General features: G+C 35.1%; 1 protein-coding gene across 3 annotated transcripts in view; it reads left to right on the top strand.

Annotated features, from left to right (window-relative positions):
* LOC100159263 (flocculation protein FLO11) overlaps window positions 1-16659 on the top strand; it is a 127528-nt gene that overhangs the window by 64132 nt on the left and 46737 nt on the right. The window contains exon 2 of one of the 3 annotated variants that reach the window (XM_016803993.2): window positions 3661-3826. The exons of the other annotated variants lie outside the window; for them this stretch is intronic. The gene's annotated coding sequence lies outside the window, so the exon portion shown is untranslated. The remainder of the gene's footprint in view (window positions 1-3660; window positions 3827-16659) is intronic. 3 annotated transcript variants of the gene reach the window in all.

The following is a 16659-nucleotide window of genomic DNA, read 5'->3' on the forward strand; positions in this document are numbered from 1 at the left end:
TAAAAAAGGAATTTAAATATTGATTAGAACAAAAGTTATTTCAGAAGTCAGTTTTATCTGTTACACCCTGTATATATTAAATATGACGACTTATAGTGCAGTGATATAATTATAATATTATTATTACTTTGACGTCGAATTTCCAGGCCCGACGGATGACGATTTCGTTTTATCATTATTCAGTATTTACTATAATATAATACAACTGCAGCCACTACGGTAAACGAAAAGCTTTTCTTCCGGTCTTCCGCACTTGTATCGATTTGTTGTAATAATAGTGTGCCCGCCTATAATATGTTTACTCTTTTTTTTTCACTCCTCGTTATTATTTCCGAATTATATCACGTGGGTATATTATTATTATATATCCGTATTATTAGTTGTATTACAACATCACTGTGTGTGTGTGGGTGTGTCTTCGGAAATGTTTGATTTTTTTTTTCTAAACAGAGTTTTCCCTGGAAGAGGGTCGCGGGGGGTTTGGTGGCGCCTGCAGATTGGATACTATTGTACGGTCGAACCGACGAGACAGTTATTATTTATTTAATGCCGAGCAATTGGAACGTGTATAATGTATATATTATATATATTATATATGAAGTATTACGGCTTATTAGTGCAGTGATATAATTATAATATTATAATTACTTTGACGTCGAATTTCCTCGTTTTATCATTATTCAGTATTTACTATAACATAATCCAACTGCAGCAACTACGGTCAACGAAAAGCTTTTGTTCCGGTCTTCCACACTTGTATCGATTTTCTGTATTAATAGTTTGCCTACGTGTTTACTCTTTTTTCCCCTACTTGTCATTATTTCCGAATATTATATCATTATTATTATTATTATCCGTATTATTAGCTGTATTATAACATCACTGTGTGTGTGTATGTGTGTTCGGAAAATTAATATTTTTTTTTTTTTTAACTGAGCTTTCCTATGGAGAAGGGTCATAGCGGGGGCGGTGGCGTCTGCAGATATGTATAAGGTACCTACCAACTATTGTACGATCGAATCAACGAGACAATTAATGTTTGTTAAATACCGAGAACTCGAAACTATATTTTATATGAAGTATGAAGACTTATAGTGCAATGATATAATTATAATATAATTATTACTTTGACGTCGAACTTCCTCGTGGAATAACGACAGAGTTTTATCATTATTCAGTATTTACGGTACACGACTATATAATAATACAACTGCAGCAACTACGGTTAACGAAAAGCTTTACTTCCGGTCTTCCGGTCTTCGTTTGTTGTGTTAATAGTGTGCCTATGTGTTTACTCTTTTTTTCACCTCCTCGTCATTATTTCGAATTATATTATCATTATTTTTATTATCATTATTTTTTTTATTATTATTATTATTATTATTATTGTATATCCGTATTATTAGCTGCTCCCACGTGTGTGTACATTCGTCGATGCGTAATATATTGTTCATCTAAGTAGTATATTGTAACAAATAAGATTTTATATATTATTATATTATTCGTTTACCTACTTTTCATAATATAATACGACTAATATTGACTGTATTATTATGCGAACGAACTTATTTTTAATATCCTAAAGTAGGCAGGCAGGACGCTCATAGCTGATATTATTTCAATATGGTTTTAAAACGTATTTTCGAATTTCTTTTAATATTATTGTGACGCCCCATGGGATCATAGTATTTGGTGCACACGATAAACAATATTAGCTACTTATGCTATAAATTACTATGATTTTATCATATCATTTAAGGTTCGAGGAGTTTAGAATTGATAAATCGCATTGGAAAGTATTTAAAAAAAATAGCATAGAAACTTTTTGACTGTATGCCATCTGTGCTCGATTTGTCTTGACTACGTCAGTAGTAAATAAGTACTTATAAAACACTACCTACTCACAAGCTGCTTGAATTAAGACATTATTGATTTTTAATGAGTATTTTAGGTAGGTGTATACTATTATTTCGTCAGTATACCTAGGTAATATGAATGAAAGCACTAAAGTATTTAAAAAGAAACGTACTAAATAGTAAATCGAATAAGTTGTTGAAAAAATATAGTCTTATAGAACTATATTGTGAAGAAATGTTTGCTAAAAATACTAAGATCAATAAATATTGTAAATACTTATAGGTACTTATTATACAATGTTTTCATAGATAAAAGCATCTAGTCAATTATTTGTTTTGTACTTATTCATAAAAACACTATTCTATTGTTATATACTTGTGCCTTGTACCTATATCGGAGTCTGTGATATGCAAATTAAAAAAAATTAAATGATTAACTTCCTCGTGTTCAGGATAATCGTGATTAATTGTATGTCAAGTAGTATAAAGGACGACGAATTATGAGCAAGTTGTTTTCGTTGAAGGTGTCTACAAATATTGTTTCTGTGCGCAATACTAAATGTTAAAAAAAAAAACCGAAAATATTTCAAGTGTGTTTAAGCTAACCTACGTATTATCGCGTATTAGGTATAACATCGAAAGTCGATTCGAATTTAAAAAAATTCTCGTACGGAATAATATTATACTGCGTAACGTTAAATAATTATGATTTTAATATAATTTTGTCGACGACGGTTTTCAGTGTCAGGGGCCCAGTTCTACTCTCCCCCGTAGAACTCGAACCGAAGGAGCTCCTACACAATCCTCAACACAATCGCTTGTGATTCGGAATACTGTTTTTTTCACGTAAACGAAAAACGTTACTGCGTATTTTACAGTGACTATACTACCTGCGCCAGCTGCAGCCTCCGTAACAAGTAACAAAGTGTCTTGTCGTGTTTGTATAACTTCAAGCGACCACAATAATATTATACTATGCGCACTGCACAGTTACTACACACACGCTATACGTGACATTATGTATTACATTATACGGTCGTCGAACGCTTATACATACGTACGCGTATAACAATGGCGATAATAATATAATAGCATTATACGCGAGTCTCTATGTAGTTTGTCCGCAAATCGGTGGGCGGCGGACGACGCGACGGAATGCGCGATGGCCGATACGTCCGCCGCCGGACCGAGTGAAATTGAAACGTTTTTTTGTGTTTACATTTCTCTCTTTTTTTTTTTTGTGTCTCTCGCGAGAACGTCACACGCGATATCATCGGAATCGCTCGGTCGAGGTACCTACCTATATCATCATACGGGGACGACGCGAAGAACGTCGAGAAGAAGAAGAAGAAAAAAATGCTGAATAAAAAACAATGTAACATAACATATACCTATAGGTAGGTAGGTAGTCAATAAATAATCGTACGGTCGCAGCAGCCGGCATTCCCGACGCGACCGGTTGCCAAGACCAGCGCCGCTCCTCGGGCCAGTGAAGTTCAAGGACGCAATAGTCGCATATTGTGTCGGTTGACACTGCGTGCGGTCACCGAGATAGGTACCAAGTCGCGTATCGTGGTTCGCCGCCCCCCGTTTTACATTTATTCAGTTTTACAAAATCGCACGCGAGATAAGGTATAAAACGTCGTATGGGTTCCCACCTCCATACCTTACCGCGTCGTCGCATATTTTGTCCGTGTGAAACAAAAAAATTATATATTATTTTTTTGAAAAAGCTCATTTATTTCACTAAACTGCACACCAACTACAGGCAAAAAAAAATATAAACTTTACATTGTTTCCTCAGATCGACCTTCTACCAGGACGATACAAACGTGGTAGACCGCTCACCGAGTATACCGCGAACGATTTAAGGAATATTGTAAGGAACCATCGAGAATCGGAAGCAGGTGGTCGGACGCGAAGAAAAACGGTCACCGCCGACCGACAGAAAATATCGCGGTTACCAGCTCGTGAGTAGCATAATAACCAATAACCATTTACCATATTATGATAATGAGTAAGATTCACTCGATTTGAAAAAGAATTGCATATTTTTATCATAGCGGTGACACCGTTTTTTTCTTTCGGTATGCGAGCGATTCTTTCAGCGTATTTTACGTTTTTGAGAGATATTCTTATTTGTCAGTAATAATGAATAATCGAGATAATAATATTACATTGGGATTATTTAATGAAACTATTTTATTTTTACGGTGTTGACCGAGTTGAGAGCGTCTTCATTACGAATTTGTAGACTTGACAAAAAACAGGTACCTAAAAATGAATTTTTTCCCGCCTATAATGAGAAACCTAAAGAATATTGTTTCACTCGTCCCGAACGATCAGTAAAATGCTACTTGCCTTGTTGTTGCAGTGAGCCCTTCTTCGACGTCTGTTTCATTTTTAACGCTTAATCGTAAATTCGAATTCGATAGTACTACTAATATATTGTTACAACCGAACCCGACCCAATTGCTACTGCCTATCTTCCAGTTGCAGGTATTTTTCTATAAAACATGATTTATTGGTTTATTTATGCGTTATTAGTCGTTAGAATATTATAATATAATGATATAGGTAGGTACGTTAAAACCACGTCGGATTACATCCGATTGTACTTGTGTTCACCCATAATACCTATATAATAAATAATAATATGCTAAACATTAATGGTAATAATAATTGTGTTCAGCCGTGCAAAACCATTAAAAGAGGTGGATAATGTGCACATATTATTATAGGTATTAAATATAACGCCGAAATCGCGTGCCGAACACTATTATCGAAAACGCGTGCCGAGATTTTATTTCCAACTCACCTTGGTCACCTATAATATAATAATATTATTGTAATACGTATAAAACACAATATATTTAGGTACCTCTAATAATATTATAGAACTTCCACAGCGACACAAAAGATCCTTGATCTTTTATCGCGCGCCCAAGCCCGCGAGAAGCGTTTTTTTTTCACACTGATAAAGACGTCTTCGCATAATATAATTTGATCATATTATATCAATTTCGATAAAAATAATGATAATCGCGTAGCATAACACGCGGCGGCCCTTCGGGGTTTAAATCGTGTAAATAGTAAATAATAAGAGTGGCGTGCAAAACACTAAAACTCTGTATTATTCATTACGATAAGCATCGTCGGCGGCCGCAGCAGTGGTCGGTTACCGCGGTCCCCGTCGGGTATACGTTTATAAATTTACCGCACTACCCGAGTATACCGCGACTGGTAGCTATAAAATAAATAATAATGTAATGATATTACAGTGCAGCGGCGGCGCGAGTCTGTCTTCTCTGAGGTTCTAAATCACGTCAGAGTCACCCCCCCCCCTCAAAGGCATACTCTGTTCACTCTACTTCGCCAACTCCGCCTCGCTTTTAGTCCATTAAATTGCACTCGGCTCCAAAATAATAATTGTAATATTATTCTTCGAATATTGCACCGATCGTTCGGCGGAAAAATTAACCTTTTCAATGCTAAAAGTGCAAATCATTGATGATAATTATCAGGGATGTGAATTCGTAGGAAAGAGCATTTTTTTTTCATCATTGCGAAACGTAGCTTTGTAAGTACATCATTTTAATTAAGTAACTATGAATCAATTTATGACACTTTTATTTTGCATTTTTAATTCATATTTTCCTTTTTTAGTTAATTTTCGGTATTTTTAATCAAATTCCGTCAATTGACATGCTTGAAAAACATTTTTTTTTTTTTTTTTTGTTTTTGCACACAGGCTGTAGATACGTCGATAAAATAAGGCAATTGCTAGATAAGTGATTACCAGATAAGATATTTGTGGCACATCGTATATCAGTCACGAATTTCCAGATTAAGTTGTTCGATTAATAATTTTAATTTTTAATTTTTTTATTAAATAAACATATTTTTATACATGTAAAATGTAATGTACTAATTAATGTATAATATCCTATAATTTCAATATATAATTATATAAATTAAATTGAAAAACCATTTTAAGTGAATTTCGTACTATAACTTTTGGTATTTAATATTGCACTTTTTGCATTTTAAGTGCATATTTTATTGAATTTTTTTGTCATTTTTTAAGGTTTTTTATAGCATTAAATTCACATCCTTGATAATTATTATAGATTTATGAGCATCGACGTAATCAACGCTGTAATTACCTACATATTACTCGTGTAAATAAAAAAAGGAAATAATAATAATAGCGTTTAAAAAAAAAATAAAAAATGATTTTATATTTTGGAGGTGGAAACGGTTTCGCACACCCTCCGATGAGATTGTTGTAATTTTCGTCACGGATACAGCTGCGCAGTTCTTCAACCGTCGCACGAAATAATAGGCTTCCACCATAACAGCCATTTACGCACGTCCGTCTATTCGATGTGAGTATATTATAATACGACGATATAATAATATGTAACCCGACCACACGTAGTTCGGAGGGGCCGAGGAGATGGAATATTATTTGTTCCGACTTATCGTTGTATTACCACCACGACGCGTTGTCAAGTGTGCTCGCATAATAATATAGATTTTAATCACGAAACTCAAGACTCGACAGACCCGGCACACGGGGCTTCACGTAATCTCGACGATGATCCCTCGGGGACTAGGCGACGTATACTATTTAATAATAATAATAATAATCTCCTTCTGTAATAGAGTTGTACACCGCAACAGACTATATACGAAATTGGCTGCGTGCGAGCTGCCGCCCCCTAGACGGGACGCCGTCTCCAGCTGTCCCGCGGGAATTTACTGATACGAGTGATCGATTTCGAACGATTATAAATTTTAATCAAATCAAACCCGGCGGTGACCTGTTAAAACGACGTGATATTATTTCGGTATAAAACAGTATTAATAATATGGTTATCGGTTACAGCTGCTGCTGCTGCTGCTGCTGCAGTGCTGCAGTGCTGTCACATTATTATTGTTTCAACCGTGACAAATACAATATTACCTTTTCGTTGTCGAGTCATAAATAAATAATTACTGTTATATCAACAGGGATACTATATTCATATTTTAAGTACCTATTTATGATATACCCTTCAATTATTATACGATAGAATTGTTTTTATAACATTTTATAATAAATTCGTATAAACGTATGGGTAATCATTAGGGCTAGGATCTTTTAGCAAACGCTTCTTTTGATGGGGGTGTGATAGAAAGATAATTCTTACATATAAATACGTCTTCAATCGTACTGATTTGAATGAAGTAAACTTTATTTTGGTTTTTTCACAAAATGTGCTTTTTTCCTATTTGGTTTTTTATTACTTCATTTTTACATAATTTTCACGAAAAACTGTGTTAGAAGAAAAACACTGTAAGTTAGAGGAAGCTGATGGTTAAGTAGCGAAATTTATTTTAGAAAATTGCAATCGTTTTTTTTCGAAGGATAGTGGATAGGTAGAACTTGATATTTGCTGCTTAAAATGCTTTTTTAAGGAAATATTTTGCTACAAAATCTAAGCCCTAGTAATCATATGGTTTAATAATACATATCATTATGTTTACATTAAAAATTAGAATAATTATAATACTTTCAAACAATCGTGTTGTGGGTACACAATATTACATGATTAAAATGATTCTAAATTCTAACTTCAAAACAACAATCGTACTTTTTTTCACTTGCCTGCGCACGAAAATTTCGTAATACTTTTATATAGGTATCTAACATAATATTATTATTCGTTAATAAAAATGTCCGTCGGATGATATTATAATAACGATAATAATATTATCATTATGGTGCTCATCCACTCGTTTGCGCGAATACGCAAACTGTAATTAAATGGTTTGAGATACGAAAAGATAACGCGCGTTTGTTAGGGGCTAAATCAGATAAACGCGATTTAATTTAGCGAGATTACCCGGGGAAACCTTGACACGCTTGACATATTCTTTCACTTCCATGTTTTTACGTAAAACGATTATGATAATGTTGCGTTTGACTTGTATATTATGATATTGTAGTCGATGTGGAACACGATATAATAATAATATATTTGACAGCGAACACAAAGGAGAGAATGAATAAATAATACAACAGCAGCAACAGCGACAGCGACGACCATAATAAAATGAATTGGAAAATAACACGGACATTTTGGTTGTCGACGAAAAATATCCATGATTCCAGGGGCTATTCAAAATTGTAATTAAAAATATAAAATAAAATAACGATGATAGTAATAATAAAAAAGGGGCGAAAATAGTTTTTCACCGTCGGACCTTTATCGGGAAAACACGCCCAAAACCCGCAAGTGGGACATAAAATATTAGATTGCCTTACTTCCAAACATTTACATAACATTATACGAAAAAATAAATAAATAAAACAAAACAAAATCCGCAATCCCGAGAGAGAGGGAGGGGCACACAACTACTTTGGGTTCGCGTGACGGGCGGAATTTACTTAGTGTATAATTCGTGGCCAACAACCACCGACCGACATTTAAGAAAATTATGAATAGTTAAATAAAAAAAATCCGTTTGGTTTTCCCGATTTATATACATTTAGCCGTACCTAAGTACGTTTCTACAATTTTATAACCGTTCATTTTAAACGATGTACGTTCGATAATGTTATCGTTTGCAATAATTATTGCAATTTGTGTAATTTTATTTTCACATTCGCCTGATTTTTTTTTTCAATACTTCAAAAAGTTAGTTTTTAACATATTATTATAGTTTGGGTTGTCAAGAAGTCATCCCGAGAACAATGAGGGACTCGTCACCCACCCTGAATCGAAAAAATAGATTATTGACTTTTTCAAAAATTCGTTTTTCGATTTGTATCGAACAAACAAAAAAACGATAATGTTATCATTATATTTTGACAGATTTCCCCATTTCTGAAAATTGTTTGAAGTTATGGCATTAATTTAGTTTATAAATAAACATGACTATAGGCAGGCACTTCAGTTATTGCTCAAAGCTATATGTGTATGAAAAAAAAAATGAATTGGTTTTCATTTTATATAATTGATTTAACTTTGACAGCGCGTGAAATAGGTACCTAATAATATACTTTATTTACAACTAGAAACGGTCGATTCGTATTATTTCATAATTTTTTTTTCAAACATTTTCAAACGACTGTAATAGGTATTAGGTGTGATTATTAGCACATACCACATACCATGAATTTGTTTGGGTTGTTTTTCGGTAGGTTATATTCTAAGTAACTTAGGAAAATGCAATATAATGTCAAATATGTTACGGACAGTACGCGTTCATTATAAAGTGTGCTAAAAAGAATAGCAATAATACAGATCTCATTTGGTGGGAATAATAAATACAACAATAATAAGAAACAGAAAAGAACAAGTCTAAAAACTTTACAAAGTCTCGGTCTTTATTTCCAAAAACTTTTCGTGATTGTTTTCTATCTTATTTTTTTTTTTTTTTTATCAGTTGTTATTTTATTTTTGGCATTTTATTTTTGTACTTTCGAGTCACGAGAAATGCGCATCGTCGGCCACGCGTGAAGTTTTTCGTTTCGTATTTTTAAATTATCTCCCGGAATAGAGATACACCCAACAGTTTTTTTCCATAATTTATTTCGAAAAGTCTTCACTTGTACTCAAAAGTAATAATAATAATATGCCACATCAACTGTGTAGGTATATAATATTATATTATTGCATATACCACTGGAACTTACACTTCTCCGAGGGTAAGCTCACCGTTTCGAGGCGTTAAAAAAATAAACAAACACAACGATCACAATCGCACCTCCGCGTGAAACGTTATTTTATTAATAAAAATAATAACGGAGCTTTCCAGTTTCAGCAGCTTTCATACGATATTCCGATGACGAGTGCCGCCGACAGGCGATGGAAATCGTTCTCGTTATGGCCAGAAATCTTGTAAAACATACTTTTCCAGCGTGTGCAAGTACGGACTCTTATTTAGAAAATTATTTGAAATACGTATTCGATTTCTCAGTAAAAAAGTATTTGAATCCAAAACCAAATATTTGTACTTGCTATTCTTAGATATTGGTACTTTCCAAATTTTTTTTTGTTTTTGCAGGGGTATTTGAGTTTTAGGTCAAGAATAATTCAAAGGTATATTGTTATAGATTTAACATTTTTATTTTACGTGATTAAAATTAAAATAGAATTTTAGTTTCCTGTAGAACGACATAATAATATTATATTAAAGCGTTTGACTGCGCTTGCGTATGATGTAATTTTTTAGTCGTCGCGTGAACGAAAATAATACCAATGGTAAAAAACAAAATCGTATAAGTGTGTAATATAACTAAAAAAAAAAAAAAACTCGACGATAACGGGTGAAATGAGTGGTAATTTATTGTAAATTGGATAAATCATAAAAAAATATATTAAACAACAATATAACCCTCGTGTCCCCGCAATAACGCATCGAGTTATGTGAATACGCGTATTAAACTATATTATTGTGATTGTGCGGTGCTAATAACAAATAAAAAGCGATTAAACGTCCAATCAATTGCAATGGGTTAAAATTTGTTTCATAATACCCATGGTAGTTATTGTGTGCGTGCTTGTGTGTGTAGATTATAATATTAAATACGTCCTCGCGGAAATTAATGTCATTCCAACGAACAATATCAAATATGTTATACTAACAATAACATTATGATCACATTTACCAGGCATTAGCCGCACTATAACAGTATTGTAATCCGGGGTACATTTTTCTTACGGGATAATAGTAATATTGTGCATTTTGTTCTCATTATGTTCGGGCATTTAATTTACATAACCCTAGAAACACAAGTTTTCCGATTTTTTCCGAGAACATTGCAGGAGTTGTAGGTATCCTGACCGACCCCCAGCCCCGAGTTATATAAATTGTCTGGTTGCGGTGTACTGGAAACCTATACACGCGGCGCGTCTTGCACAATGCCGGTGCATCGATGCACCACGCACCGATATGCAACAAGCGCCGATGCACCGATGCATCTAACGCAGTATTTTGTCGTAGCCTACCTATATTTAGAACGGTCTATCGACACGACTACGTCACACAAACACATGTGCGCGTGCACCGAACAACGTCGATTGAAATCTCGTGACTTATAATATTGCTATCCTGTGCTGGACGTGTTGTTATTTTTTATATTTTGCCTTACAATAACGTGTAGATTTATGCATGTTCGTATATTGTCGTATAGACCTTAACGATTCCGAGTCTCGCTTCGCGGTCCTTGACATAGGTACACGCGCGTGCGCCGGCGAGCACACGAGTCTCTCGGGTTTTTTATGGTGCTTGTTCGACGGTAAACACCGCCAGCGGTGTACATCCGACGAAATAAAATGAACAAATCGGCATTACACAAATCCCCCTGTAAATAAGTAAATTTTTATTAATATCATTATGACATGGACGTACATCAACGGCTATCATCGCGGAGATCATTGGCTGCGTGTCACCAGTTAGGTTAGTTGCAATATTTTCAAGTAAAAAAAAAAATTACATTTTTTACGATCGCGGTATAAGTGGAATCGTGTCCGTTCAAATTTTCGTGAACATATTATTTTCGACTAATGATGATACGTACGCACAAAAACGTCAACGGTGGATCCGAATTTCGGTCGTAAATATTAACAAACCAAGTTTACGATTTAAAATTAAAATACATATAATTTATACGCCATTTTGGTGTTCGCTGACCTTTCTCCGAAAGTGCATTTTTACAAATCACAAATTTGTCGTAGGTACGTCTGCACGACAAAACGACAGTGTCGTAATTTTACAATACTATAATGTAGTTGGTAGATTGTTGTTTAAGTACGCGTTTCGACCAATTTTTTTTTTATATTTTTTACTAGGTACTGTTTACGCTTTTATGTCATTCACGTCATTAGACGTTTTATGACCTTTTCAGCTATAAAACGCAAACACGCGCAACTACCCACGTAGGACAAATTTGTTAACTATATTATTATATAAGTATGACCGTCCAAAAATGTCCAATGGCCATAATTATACATATCTTTGTACTGCATCCGAAACATTCGATACTATGTTATACATTTAAACAATATTATTTCATGACAAGCTCAGACGCCTACACGACCATGAGCTGAGTGAAAACCTGAGCTTCACCGAGCCTCACGTTCTATGAGAAATTTTTTGTAAAATTTTAAAACATTTTTTTTTTTTTTTTTGATTTTGTTGTAGACTATCACTATTATATGACTGAGCATAATATATTATTATATCGAGCTGGTCGCGTAGAATAAGAAACGAGGAAAGACAAAGAAATTAAAAAAACCTCTCTTCATCATTATATTTAATAATAATTATAATTGGCCGTACCTTTTCCGTCTGTTAAAATATTATTCAACTTCCCACACACAAGACATTCCATCGTTATATTATATACGATCTCTGCAGCATCTCCCTCGTGAATTTTGACCCGTGATACTGTATTATGGTTAAATATATATACGAGCGTACTTATAATATGCAAAATAGTGTTGGGCAAAGAAAAGTACAAAAGTTAAAAAATGTGAGCTCATATCGCCTCCCTAAAATATTCGATGTTTACAACTTATATTATTTTATCCTTCTATCTCTTTGTGTTGCTATTAGTTGTTCAACTATAAGATAATAATTACATTTCCATTCGAATACCCTAAATAAATATCATGCAAAATTAAATTCCTCTAACGTTCTTAAAAATACGTACTCGTACCGTCTGCTACCGTCTACGTCCAATACAGATTATAATATTATTATGTAATTTCTACAAGTCCCGAACCGTATTATGCTTATGTCATAACATTATAAAATGATTATTAGCATTTTGTAATGATAATATTATAATATTATTATAATAATGTTGTACTAATATTATTTTCACGAATAACATTAGTATAATATTATAATGATATTTTTAAACAAAAAAATTGATTCCTGGTTGGTGTAGGTATGTGGACGTTTACGTATTCGATAAAATGCATTGTTATTAATATCGACTATCGTCTTTAGACATAATTATTGCTGATATGGTATTGCACGACGTGCACAGTATGAAATATTCACACATTGTAATGTAAAAGTGATTGTGCGTATTATGTTTAGGCGCAAAACAATTTGGAAGTCAGCCCCCTGCCCCCCTCTCGGAGGTCTTACCAAACATTTCCGGCAATTAATTATTTTCGTTATATAATAAATAATTGTACGTCTAGCCGCAAGTCTACGGTAATAATTTCAGACGATGAAACAGTTATCTTAAAAACTGATATCGCCATACGGATGATCGTGGTCAATATTGCATCACGTAACACAATTCATAACAATAATAAAATGTTAATAATATAATAATAATGATAATCGGCGCACGATTTTAAGAGTAGACCTACGTCGAGAGTAGTTTTCGGGCACCAAAACCAATAGAGAAACAAATAATTCTTAGCAAAGCGACTACATCGAAATCTTCGGGACGACATGCGTTGAAATCGACACGAATATCCGGACCAGGATCAAAGGATATCATGATATTATAGATATTAGTTACCGTAACCGCAGTGACCACCTTCAACCGGCTGTCGTCTTTATTACGAATGTTTTTCTACATTTAGTCATATTATTCCGACTAGCTGCTGTATATAATAATTGTAGTCATCGTGCGATATCGGATATATCTAACCCACGACAATATTATCATAATATAATAATGATGTAAGTCTCTGTACGGAACAATATTTGTATTTATTATCATTATTATTTTTTTATGCCAATTACTATCGAAATATTATGAGTAATTATGCTGTCATGCGTTATCCGACGACGACTATAATAATATTATATACATTGCATCAATCAAACGAACAGACAAACAATAACGATATGAAAATCGTAAATTCATTGCAGCAGCAAATTTCTTCGGGTCGAACAATATAATAATATATGGCTCGTTAGGTGTTTCGATAACAATACTGTAACTCGATTTAGACTGTGCAATTATATATTATTATATAATGTAGGTATGAATATTGTACGATTGCGCAAATCGATTTCCCTCGTCGTCGGGTATAATATTGAAGTCCATCGCGGAGGAATACGTGTCCGTTCCCACGGGCGCGCAAAGGTCTGAGAAACTAAACATAATAATATTATATATATTACACTGCGACGGGTCGGAATCTTAGATATCGAGGAAAACAAAACTGAAATGAATAAATAAAAACTACGAAATAAATTTTCACTCGGTGGGTAGCAAAAAAAAAAAAAAACGACTTTTTAATTAACCGAGTACACCTCTACCTATCCCTAACTCGTTTTGTACAACAACAGCTGTTAGTCTTATTCGGCGTTTAGACTGTCATTTGAATAATTAATGGTTTTTTTTTTTGCTCCGCCATGAACGTGATAATTACTTTTTAAACGCATCCAACGATTGAACTTTGTAAATGTAGTTGCCGCGGTGTTTCACGGAGCCGAGTTTGCGCAGGACGACCTGTTGAAAATCAACTTTCGCGAGAATAGAAACCTGCAGAATACCATGTGAAGTCACAGACACGAATCAATCTATAACTGTTTTTACTGTACTCGTTACGATCGTAGACCGCAAAATAATATGTTTCTCAGACTCATGCTTAAAACTTACTACTCGACTAATATTCTTAAATTTTAATTATTTTAGCGCATCTCACCTAGTCACATAGTTCGTTTTAAGAAATTACTGGTCGTCATTTTTCAGTCGGCACAAATTAAATTTCAGCCAGCAAATACTAGATCACCCCACCCCCGCGTTAAAAATTGCATAGCGCCGGCCCTGCAGTACGACCTGCAGTAGTGCCTACGATAAAATATGCACAGGACCGACGACAATATTAATAATATAATCCGCCTAGATTATAATATATAATATTATTAACGAGAAACGACGGCGAGTTTTGCGCTGTTTTATTCGGTCACTTGGGAAATTTAACATACATTATGTTATTATATATTCGATCGCTATACTATATACAATACAGGACCCCACGACTGTTGTAAAAATATCGTACTCCAGGGGCGAGTTTCATCGAATAAATTATTAACGTTAATCCGATATTATCGCACATTATGGCGACGACTGTGACCGGTCAGACGATAATATTATTACGGAATTATAGTGTTGTCGTCGAGAGCGGCGAGGAACAGCAGTTGCAACTGCAGTGATATTGTAGACGTCAACAAGTGTGCTGGGTGAAGTTCCATATGGATTTGAGACACGGTCAGACGGGTAGGCGCGAGTGAACATCATCTTCAATAGGTGCTACAGCTAGTGTAGAATGATTATTATAATATTTATAACAGATTATAATATAATATTAATACGATAGCCCCAAGTCCTAATGACCGATATCCGCGCGCATGGAGTTACGCAACAGTCGAGTTAATTAGTATCTCATACCTAGGTAATTGTCGGTACCTACCTATATACCACGACGTACAACAGCAGCCGCCTAGTACAATCGATCAAATGACTTGCGTGGTGGTCGGTATTTCGTTTAAAGGTCCGAACGTACGTCATTATATCGTCGTAACAATAATGATATTATATATTATAATTACATCGCCGTCGTATAGTTATAATTCGCGGCTGATTACGACTTCGTGTCCCGTTACACAGGCCCATAATAATAAAATAATATTATTATATTGATGCAGACACTCCTACTCCGGGACCGTAGGTAGTCGTCGTATATAGTTTTTTCGAACTCTTCTCGATTGGGACGTCCACATAATATCGTATAATAATGCGATCGTGATGTGTTACTCAACGACTGCAGTAGGTACACCGAACAATCGCGGTATTATTATATTGTTGTGTGCGCCACTTACGATTCCGTTCTGCAGTAACTCGCGGCGGCGAGTCCATAATAGACTTTGATATACGCCATACACGAGGTCAACAACTGGACAACCAAAGCACCTACATCATACCTACCAGCAGCATCCGAATCGATAAAATATTAATATTATAGCCGACGCCCGTGAAATCGTATAATTTATTTATTCAAATAAGGGACTGGAGTTGTAGTCTATGTGGGGTCCTCAACGTGTGTGTTCTAAACCGAATTTCAACTAACTCGCCACAGTTGCCGACACAAGTTATGTATAGGATGCGGTAATTCTATTACAGGGATTTCCCGCAATGCAGACTAACTTGAGATCTGAGATCCAGCAGAGGATTTGTGGGTCAGCGAAATCGATCGCAGCAGGACAGAGCAGAACAAAGTCCTGGATATCGGAGCGATCGCGTAGCATCGGTGGAGATACTGTTGTAGTCTCCAAGCACCAATCATCGGGTTGTCGGTTTATAATTATTATAATATACCTGCAGCGTTGGAAACCGAATAGATATTATCAACATGTCCGCAGCAGTCGCCGGCTGCAGTTTGTCATCGGACAGACACACTGTGTGGTACACTTACCGCGGTAATCGGAGGGCTCTCCCGGAGCGTAAAAAACGCGACGTCTTAAACGCCCGACGGTTGAAAGTCGCTGACTACGACAGTGAGCGATCTGCAGATACGACGTACGTCTATAATAACAATATAGCAGCTGCGGGTGGATACAAAAACAGGCCACGTCGGGCAGTATATATTATTATTATTATATAACAACGTAATAATATTATATAGTGTTCCGGTCGAATTTTCGGTCGCATCCGACAAACGCGCGAGGGGGGGGGGGTCAGAGCCGTGGGCACGCTAGGTTGTGTGTGATGGTGGTGGGGGGGGGGGTGTTGTGCAGAGGAGAAACATCGTATCCCCGGGCCCGGTCCTCC

Source organism: Acyrthosiphon pisum, chromosome A2 (assembly GCF_005508785.2).
Source record: "Acyrthosiphon pisum isolate AL4f chromosome A2, pea_aphid_22Mar2018_4r6ur, whole genome shotgun sequence".
NCBI lineage: Eukaryota > Metazoa > Arthropoda > Insecta > Hemiptera > Aphididae > Acyrthosiphon > Acyrthosiphon pisum.